The sequence below is a fragment of the Spermophilus citellus genome, assembly GCF_964194105.1.
Source record: "Spermophilus citellus genome assembly, chromosome: 3".
Taxonomy (NCBI): Eukaryota; Metazoa; Chordata; class Mammalia; order Rodentia; family Sciuridae; genus Spermophilus; species Spermophilus citellus.
Genome location: NC_138184.1, coordinates 78103328 through 78114481, shown reverse-complemented (window position 1 = coordinate 78114481; position 11154 = coordinate 78103328). Strand labels below are relative to the sequence as shown.

At 37.2% G+C, this 11154-nt stretch overlaps 1 pseudogene across 1 annotated transcript; it reads right to left on the bottom strand.

Moving 5' to 3' along the window:
* Window positions 1–9061: 9061 nt before the first annotated feature.
* Window positions 9062–9485, bottom strand: LOC308645513 (eukaryotic translation initiation factor 1A, X-chromosomal-like; annotated as a pseudogene). Its single transcript has one exon. The product of its transcript is annotated as a eukaryotic translation initiation factor 1A, X-chromosomal-like (transcript).
* Window positions 9486–11154: the final 1669 nt, after the last annotated feature.

Genomic DNA, 11154 nt, shown 5'->3' with positions numbered 1-11154 from the left:
CTGCAGCAATACCAGGGAAATCAAGAGGAAGGGGATTACTGTATGTTTTCTAAATTTACATGTAAGATCACCTCTGCAATCACATAGGGCAAGATGGTATTTTTTTAAAAAATGGTGTCCGAATAACACAAGCATGGAGAATAATAAACTCTTATCCTTCATCCAAGCTATACACAAAAATTTGTGTATTTAGATTTATTCTATATCTATATTCAAAATCGAAAACAAATTTTTTTTTCTGATATTGGATTGTTATAGGTAAGGATTGTTTATATTGCATTAAACCAAAACAGAAAATTGATAAATCAGGCCTGATTAAAATCATAAACATTTCATTATCAAAAGATATCTTTAAGGCTGTAAATACATCAGCTATCAACTAATACAGAATCTGTACAGAGAATATACAAAGGAACCCTACAAATCAATAAGCAAAAGACGTTTCAATGTTAAAATGAGCAAAACACTTGAGCTAGCATTTCACAAAAGACATTCTAACAATCAACATAGATCCTAAGAGGTGCTCAGAATATGACCCAAGAAATGCAGATTAAAACCACAAACAGATGCTCAGCAAAATGGTTAATCAATTTCAATGGTCAATCAGGATTGCTGAGGATATGCAGTCACTGGAACTCTCATGCATGCAATTTGTTAGTTCCTTATGAAACCAAACATACACCTATTCTAGGACTCAGGACTACACCACATGCTCAAGAGAGATTAGTTCCCTGCCCATGAATGACTTTTACAAGAACATTCCTGGCAGCATTATTCCTGAGAGCCAAAAGTTGGACAAAATACAAACATCCATCAACAGAAAACAAAACATTTTTTTATATAATCGTACAATGGACCATGTCAGAAATAATAAAAATATAAACTACTAGTACACAGAACACCACAGCTAAGTCTCCTAAACATTATGCTGAGAGGAAAAGCTATACATAGGGCTGGGTGTGGCTCACTATTGGAGCACATGCTTTGCATGCACAAGGCCCTGGCTCCCCGGAAAATACACACACACACACACTCACACACACACACATACACAGCACACAGGAAGCAGGAGGAGCCAGTGGGGAAGCCCTATGCTCTAGGTCCTGTACCAGGACCCCTCATGGCCCATCATGGTGGTAACTCCCGCTGAGGGGACCCAGCTCCAGGAGAAGGGAAGCTAGAAACCTGTGGCCCAAGGCCTAGGCCACAGTAGCACAGCACCCACCTGGCCTCCTGAGTAGGCGTGGCCTTGAAGAATCTGCCCCATGATAGCACATGACAAGTGCCACTCAGAAAAGGCTCTGGGGCAAGGAAGGATGCAGAGAATGGGGCTCTGCTACTGCCACCGCAATGCCAAAGGCACAGGCAGAAGTTCCTAGGTCACTACCCGGATGAGTACATACATATAACCCAGTCCTGGACCTTTCCAGGCAGCAGGGAGGGGCCTAGAAGAAGAGGTCAGCCAAGGTGGAACAGGAGGGGAAGGTAGCAAGCAAGCAGGAGGGGGACAATGACTCAGAGGAAGAGAGTGAGGTTGAGGAAGAGAGTGAGGGCAAGAACAACCAAGAGAGTGAGGAGGGCCCTGAGGAGGAAATGAAGATGCACAAAAAAGGAGGCAGTGGAAGACAACCAAGGAGAGTCTGAGGAGGGAGGAGATGCCACCAAGACAGAAAGCCAGTTTCACCCAGAAATAGAATAGGAAGCAGAGAGTGGCCCAGAGGAAGTGTCCAGACCAGGAGCTTGATTTGAGCACTAATTGCTAGAAAGATAGGCAGCTCATCTGTTTGCTGTGTCTGAAAGAAAAGTGACCACAACACTCAGAGCAACCAAGAGGTCTTTATTGCAGCAGTGCAACAGAGGAGAAGAGAGAGAAGGGGGGGGGGGAGCACGTGTGCAAAGGAGACAGAGAGAGCAAAAGAGAAGAGAGAGAGGGGCCCAGCAGGAGGGAGTTTTTATAGCCCAAATCTAATGGGGTCTCTGGGTCTGCAAGCTGCCTTGTTGGCACACAAGGGGTTAAGTGCTCGGCCTTGAGCAGGGGGTTGAGTGTTCAGCTTTGAGCAGGGGGGCGGAGCACTCAGCCTTGAGTGGGGGCTTGGACATTTGGGCTTGAAGCAAACAGATGATAAAGAACCAGAAAGAGGGTTTGAGTGGCCAGGCCATCCTGCACCTAACTTTGTTTGGCAAGCCCTGCAGACAGCTTACTCAGCCTGTCCTGCATCTAACAGTGTCCAGTCATTGAGGATCACCAGGGCCACCAGCTCTACACTCTAGATTAAGCCTTCAAAGAACTAAGAGTAAGTATTGGGCATTGAGAGCCCAGGCCTAGGGGTCAGGACAGCTGGGTTTCAATTCAGATGACCTAGCAGTGACTACACTACTCAAAAGCTGGACTATTCAACTTCTTGGGAGCTGTTCTTATTCACAGCTATTCTTTTTGTTTGAACAGCTTGAGAATCCATGAAGGTATGAACTTTAACCTGAGAAAAACTACAGTACATACAAAATCTATATATATGTATATAATTTCTAAAATATTGTAAGCCTCTGGTCTCTGGATCCCAGGCAAAGCAATCCTTGAAAGTTTTTAACCCCACTTTGGGCAGTGTAAAAATCATCACCATTGTTAAAACTAGTGCCTTGACTGAGAGTTCTAGATAAGGGGATCTCTGCCTACTTAAAAACAGGAAATCATGATTTTATCAAGTGAATCCAAGGGGTGATTCCTCCCTAGGGTAATGGTTTTCATAATGACTTGATGTGTGCCTTGGATTGATGCTTTCAGGTTCTAGGTGTGTGAAACTTGGTAGGAGAGTAAGAAGGCCAAGGCCAAATGGGGGTGGAAAGGAAAGTTCTCAGGTTCTCTCTCTGGCCTTTTACTTATCTTGGACCTTGCTGGTACCATGAGAACAGTGTTTGGCAAGCTTTAGAATTTGGTAAATATTTGTTGAAGGAATGAATTTGCCAATGTATTTGTTTTATGGATTTTTACAACAAGCAAGAGAAACTGCTGTTGTAAATCAAGTTGAGAAGTTTGTGTGATTAGCATTTAGTGCTCAGCACATTAGTAAATGTCCTTTCGTGATGGCTTTTGCTCCCTAAGCAACCATAGAATTGCTGGCATTGGGATCAGAAAAATTGTTCTAGCACTGGGAATTGCACCCAGGGGAGCTTTAACACAGACCCACACCCTAATTTCTTTATTTTTTTTTATTTTGAGACAGAACCTTGCAAATTTGCTGAGGCAGGCCTCTAACTTGTCACCCTCCTGCCTCAGCCGAGTTTCTAGGATTGCAGTCATGTGTCATTGCACCTAGCTGGATAACAAATATTTTGATAATGAAGATCCCTTGTATTCCTATTATTATTTTAAAGTACACATTCAGAAAGTGTATTAAAACATGAACAGTAACAATTATAAAGCAAATAGTGATATAACCTCCACCCAGGGATGAAGTAGAATACTAGCAATGTTGACACCACCTATGTCCTTTTCCAGTTACATTCATCTCATCCATTCTCCTGACTTTGGGGTAGTTTCCTTGCTGATCTTTATACTTCTACCACATATGTATGCCTTCATAAATTTATTTGAACTTGACACTATTGGTCTTATGTTTTTATTATGCATTCTTTTGAGTTTTGCTTCATTTTTTAAATGTTTGTGAGATTCCTCAAATGAGTTGTGGTTCATTTGTATTGCTGTATTGAAGTCCATTTTATGAGTATCCCACAGTTACTTATTCAGTCATGAAGATGAAGATTTTTGGAGCTTTGGACTGTAAAAGTGTAGGTATAAACATTCTTGTTTATGTGTCCTGGTATATGGTTACTTGTATTTTTAAAATGGTTGATGAATCTAGGAGTGAAATTGCTGAGTCACAGACCATTCCTATCTTCAGTAGTATTAGATGCTACCAATTGTTTTCCAAAGTGGTTGTACCAATTTGTACCATCATGAAGAGTATGAGTTTCTGTTGCTCTATATCTTCACCACCTCTTCCTATTGTAGAGTTTTTATTTTTGTCAATCTGAAGGGTATTTATTTAATGAATGGTATCTTATTGTGGTTTTCATTTGCATTTCTCTGGTTACTATGATTTTGAGAATCTTTTGTATTTCTTCTTTTTGTGAAGTATCCAGTCAGGTCTTTTGCATATTTTCTATTAGATCATATATGTTTTTTCTCATTAATTTACAGGTATTTTCCATGCATTTGTTGTTTTACTTCTTTTTTGTTTTATATGGGTTTCAAATATCTTCTAACTTGTGTTTTTTCTTTTTTTTTTTTAAAAAAAGATTGTTCTTTGAATGAAGATTTTAACATGCTAAAATTTATCAATACTTTTTGTTTATGGTTTGTGCTTTTTTGATCTTATTCAACTTAGTGTCAATTTTTGATTAGTGGAACTAGAGGTCCATTTTATGTTTGCTTCATACAGATAACCAGTTGCTCTAGCAGCATTTACTGAAAAGAACACCTTTGGCCAGGTGTGGTGGTGTAGTGACTTTCAAGGCTGAGGCAGGATATTTGTAAGTTCAAGGTGAGCCATTTAGTTGGATCTTGTTTCAAAAAAAAAAAAAAAAAAAAGGGCCTGGGAATTTAACTCAGTTCAGTCCCCAGTATTTCCCCCCACCTAAAAAAATTGCTTTATATACTGATCTGCTGTGCCATCTGTGATATATCAAGCATTTGTGAACATGTTTCTTGGCTTTTGTTTTCTGTACTGTTGTAGTATATTTCTGTGTGAACAAGATGTTTTTCCAGCTTTTAAAATCTGGTAGAGCCGGATCCTTCTACTTTGTTCTTCTACTAGAGTGTCTCAGTCAGCCTTATTCTTTACATTTTGTAGAATAGAACTATAAAACACTTTTTAGAATTGTGATTTTTAAAATTATTTTTTAATTATTTATTTGTTTATTTACTTATTTTGCATTACAATTCTTTTAAAGCTTTTTTTCAGGACATTTTGGGCAATTTTTTTAATATTGTATTGAATTTATAAACCAATATAGGGTGAATTAATACCATTTCAATAAGAAATCTTTTGATTAATTTCTTTAGATTTCACTGCTTCACAATAATATATTTTTTTCCTGAAAGATCCTTTACATTGTGAAGTTTATTTTTAGATATTTCAAAATTTTATACTATTATAAAAATGTTTTTAATTTTTTTAAATTATGTATAGAAATTTGATTAAATTTTATATTGGTTTTTATATTAAACTATCTGCTAAATTCTCTTACACATTCTAATAATTGTAGAATTATTCTACCTTAAAACCCTTGCAATCAAATAAGGAAAACAAACGATTAACATTTTTTGAGCACTTTTAATACTAAACTCTATGCTATGTACTTCACACATACTTCTTTGCTTCTTAAAGAGATGTTATTAGTATTTGTTTCACAGTTGACTGAGGGAAGTTAAAGAATCACACAGCTAACAAGTAGACAAGCTGAGATCCAGGTCTCTCCCACAAGTTTCTGCTGACCTTGAACAAATTACTGAACTTTTCTGTTTTCCATCTGTAAAGTGGGAGTAATTGCTCTTGAGGGGCTCTAGGACAATGAAAGAATGGATATTAAAGCTTCTGAAAATCTCAAAGGCTCATTCAACCCTAATATCTGGCATTTTTTTCTAATCATTCCTGTGGGTGGTATTATATGCCCAGAGGCAGGATGGCAGAATGGTTAAAGAGCACATTTTCTAGAACTCAGTTGTTTGAATGCCATTCCTGGCCATGTCATTTATGAACTGAGAGACTTTGGTAAATTTCTTAATCTCTTTGCACTCAGCTGTAAAATGTGAATGTTGCTGTATATATACCTCCTAGAAGAATTATACCTGTAACATTCTTAGAACCATAATTGGCCTTTAGAAGTGCTGACTTCTAAAGTTTTTATGTTTAGGTCACTCACTTGAATGAAGAATTTGAAAGCTAGAAATATAGCTCATAGCTTAACAATTGAAACCAGAATTTTTTTATAATAGGAGCCATTCAGCAGAAATAATGATTTATCTTTAAGGCTTAATAATTTACACAAATCCAAGATTAAATGAGATAGGACTAATTAGCATTATTTTAGCAGCCATTCACTGAGCAGTTCCTAGGCCCTTAGTCTTGAGTACTTCTAAAACATCCTTGGTAACTAATGCACAACAATGTGACTGTACTTAATACTATAGGACTGTAACTTTAAAATGGTTTAAATGGTAAAATTTATCTTTCGTAGCATACAGTCTCCTCTAATTCATCCTCTCAAAATGCCTATGAGGTAAGTATTATTTCTATTTTAAGTGAGGAAACAGACTTAAAGGAATTTAATAACTTTCCCAAAGTCACCCAGTTAGTGTGCTGCAGAGATCTGAAGGCATGTCTGAACACTTTTGCAGCTGTGCTTCTAAAAGGGGATACTGTGGTACCCTGACTGCTCTGAGGCACAGTTAGAATGGATAAGGTGTCTAATGGTCACAGGACTATGTGGTAGATGTAATGAACTGAAATTGAGGGCTTGTTATAAGCTGTAGTGGCCATTTATTTGTATGTAGAACTTCATTCCTTGATTTAGGAACGTGACTATATTAATAAGGATATATTTCACAAGCCCTAGACATACACAGTGATTTATCTTCCTTTGGCATTTTCTATTTAGAGTTCAGTTAGGAGTTTTTGAATTTTGGTAATTAAGTATATACATTTTTATACTTGCTACTATAAAAGTTAATATTCCAGATGTTACATTTGACCTCTGAATTTTAGTTCTTCTGATTGCTAATGACAAGTGCTATACATATTTGTTTTTCACTTGGCATTTTAATTAGTATCTCTTTGATTTTTTTATTAATAAAAGAAGAAGTGTCTAAAAATGCCTTTTTTTCCCATTGCACTTTGGTTATCATTTTAACTGGTTATCATTTTCATTGTATTGCTATACTTGAGGCAATACTCAGGAATAAGCACAGAAATGATTTATCTCCTATCTGCCAACATTCTGACAAAGGAATTTCTTGAACAGCTAAAATTGTCTTTTGGTACTAGGGATTGAACTCAGGAACACTAGACCACTGAGCCACATCCCCAGCCCTATTTTGTATTTTACTTAGAGACAGAGTCTCGCTGAATTGCTTAGCACCTCACTTTTGTAGAGGCTGGCTTTGAACTTGGGATCCTCCTTCCTCAGCCTCCAGAGACACTGTGATTACAGGTGTTTGTCTGCAGCCAGGCCTTTGCTAGTTTTAAAGTATTATTTCTATCACTGAGAAATCTAGCCAACCTACCAATTACTGTGGCCTCATACCAACTTTCTATCTCCATCCCAACCTGCATCTTCATCAGTGCCAATGTCTCCCATGGCTCCCCACTACCCTCTGTCCTCAGCTGTCATGCCTGCTAGCCTGTGCCTCCATGTTCCTCAGATTCCAGCCCCATCATTCCACATTGTTATTCATTCAGCTGACTGATCTGTACCTCCATAACTCACCTCTCACTCTGCTGTGTCCTTAGTCATCACCCAGTGATCCACGCCCTGCATAACTCCCAAGGCCCCTCATTTCTTACATTCTAGATCCCTGGGCCCTCTGACCTGTGCCTGTGTACAGCTCCTGATCCTCCCCATTGCCACCTCTCCAAGCCACCACTGTCACTCCTGTGAACCACTAGGGGAAGGAGAGGAAGTTGTTACTATCATTCTCACATGAGTGCACAGTACAGGTTACCAGAGGCTTGACTGTAATCATGCCATCTCTCTGGCCATGAATTGAATGTGTACTTATATTTTCTTGTATTTTAAAATTTTCTCAGTTTTCATTGCTAATGTGAAAAATAGCAATAAAATGCATATAAACAAAATGTCTTTCATATCCTCAATAATTTTAGGAATATATAAAAGATTCATGAGATCAGAAAGTTTGAGAGTCACTGTTCCAGATGTACAAGAAAAAGACAAATAAATAAATAAATAAATTTGGGCCAAAGACAGGCAAGTCCTTTTTTTAAAAAAATTCTACAGATACACAATAAACATAACTTAAAAATATAGTTTTCTAATAAAGATGTGCAAATAAAAAGCAAGATACTATTTGCTTACTTATAAGATTGATCATAAAAGTATAATAAATAGCTGGTTGAAAGGCATTTTAGCAGAATAGATCAGAAGCTTATGTTTCTTTTGACTCTTTTTGGAAATATGTTCTATAGAAATTATTGAATGTGTCTGAAGATTCAACATATTTATCATGTTTTGTTTTTGCTATAATATTAAAAATTTTCTAAAATCCAGATGATATTTAGAAGAAACTTCCAGTGGAAGAAAAGTACTTGTAATGTGTTTCCTTTCTTCCTTAGCTGTTTTGGTGGCCATCTAATGTTTAATTGTGTGGAACTGTAATTAATCCGAACCTGACTACCCTTTCCTTACGTACATGTATAATGAATGTCAAATGATAACCAGTCAGATACAACACTTGGAGTAATTGGTGGGTTTGTTCTTTCACCAAAAACACTTATTTTAGTTTTTAAAAACAGTTTTGGATCACAGCAAGACAGAAGGGGAGATTGGCCTAGATGTTCCAGAGACTAGAGATGCCCAGTGTAGAGTTCACTTGGGGCACTTTGCCCAGGACACTTTCAATAGAACACACAGTTACTCTAGGGATTTTGAAGCTGTGGTTATATCAGGATTACATATTTATTCCTTTTTTATTCAAAACATCCATTTACGTACTGCAAGTGGTCAAAGTAGGAAAGGTAGTAATGTTTGTTTTGTGTGTGTGTGTGTTTGTGGTTGGTGTTTTGTTTTTGTTTTTTTTCCGAATAGATGTGCTCATCTATCTGTAAGCTCCATTGCATCGATAGCACAAAGTAGGCTTAATATTTCACTCAGGTTATTCAGCACTATCATTTTTTAAGGAAACAAATACCTTAGAAACAAATCACAGTCTGCCTTAACAAAGTATAATTATGCTAATGAAAATTTAATCTTCTTTGAGGGCTATGGTCAAAATCCAAACTGCAGGACAATGTTTAGAAAAAATGGAATATAAAGTGTTGAGTTCAATTTAGATACCATCAAAGTCTTCATCGTCAACTCCAATGTCATCAAACTGAATTCATCATCTCCAGGACCGTATGTATCAGGCTCATTGATTTTAGGCTGCTCCAGAAGCTTGCAGTAAACCCCAACTTCTAGCTTCAATTTGCTTTGTATTTTAAAATTACATCAGCTTTGTTATTCTGGTTGTCTTGGAGAACAACCAATATAATGTCTGGTGTATTCCTCCAAACCTTTTTTCTCAATTTCCCTCTGATGTGACAAACCTCTTCACACCATTGAAATTCATTGCTTCTAATGGTCCATTTCCCATCATTCTGATTCCCTGAGTGCACTCTTGCCCTTCCTCTTGAACACCAGCTCTTTCTTCAGACTCATTCTCATTCCTTCCTCTGCCTGTTTTCACCTCCTTCACCTTTATTCTTGGGCATGGCAGTGAAGGTGGACTCCCAGAATCTTCGATTTCCCTCCTATTGCATGGGGGGCGGCGGAGGGCACTCCTCAGAGCAGCATGACAGGCCACACAAAGAGCACCCAGGACCACGCAGGCTCCTGGAGGCCAAGTTGTAGGACCAGAGAGTCTGCAGAGTTCTTCCAAGAGTCTGGGCTCTACCCAGCTCTGCCCTCACCCAAGCTCGCCAGTAGCAAATGGTCTTTGCCATGTTTATTCTTTAAAAGGAAAATTTGCAAGGTATGTGGCTATGACTTCATATTTTAGAGCAGTTACTGTAATCCAGCCATGGAAATTTTCTGGGTGGGGGCTGAATTCTATTATGTTCATTACTTCATTATTTGTACTATTATTTATTAAGCCCCCAAACCAAGTAGCTTTAAGAAGCACTGGGCATCAAAAAGGATAAGAAGATTCCCAAATAATTATCCTATGTACAGTAATATAGTAGCTTGCTTTTGTTTTGAAGTGATTTAAATACAGTAGCCAGGTTCTTCCTATAGTGTTTTAAATGAGCTGTTAAATTATTCCAAGTTTTCTAATAAAACTAAGTTATTATATGTTTGTTACACATGTGTTAGTGAGAAGAGAACAGTTTTCTAACACATCAAGGTACATATAATACTAATAGCTAGGTATACATAATACTTACCTACTAGTCTACTCATTTAATTACATATTATGTTTTTATAGTTAAAACAATGTCCGTAAACTTCAAAGCAAGAGTACAGTTTTCAAAAAGAAGCATCAAATAATAGCTGAATTTAAAGCTGAATGTGGCCTGTTGCAGTGGACAGAAGAACTTCTTAAGCAACATCATGAAAATATTCAACATCTGCTGGTCATATGATATTATCTTGGGCTGCTATAAATCCAAATGCCAGGTGGTTTATGGGTTACAGTTTTATATTGAGGTCATAGTTTTACTGGGAGAAAAACATAAAATTTTTAGTTTTCTCTGATTAACTACAGAGATGTCATATAAATGGATTCGTTTATTTTAAATGTAGCAGTAAGCGCAACAGTACTACGTTAAAAATATGTGTTCTCACTTTAGGATTACTAATAGAAGCTGAAGTCCAAATAGGTTTTTTTGTTTTGTTAACTAGTTAATATGGGAAGAGAATGACTGTAAAATATTTATTTATCATGGCCTCCTAGGTAGGAATTTCTAAGCATATACTTCCAAGGAGCTTCGGAAAGAAATATTCAGGAAGGGTGTTCTGTGGAAATTTACCTGCAGGCTTATCCCTTATGTGTTTGTGGTGTAGTTATAAGAAAAAAAGCTAAACTCAGAGTAGTAATGAACAAAGCTCTTCTCATTGTGGATGCAGTGTCTCTGAGTTTTCTTGGTTTGACTTTTTCCCCCCCACTCATGGGTAATCAGTTTCATCAGGATGCTGATCACTTGCTAGCAATAGCTGGTAGAGGTAAATGGAATTTCAACCAGTTGTGGTTCCTTTTAGCTGATAACATGAACTTTTATGTTTCATGCTGATTAATAATTGTTTTCTTCTAGAAAATTTAAAATTGAAAATTTACTGTTCTAACAGCACTAACTTTAAAATTGATAGTAGCAACTGCATTGTGACTTCAAATTATTTTCTTATTTCCATTGTGTGTTTTTGTTGCTGTTGTTATTATTGATT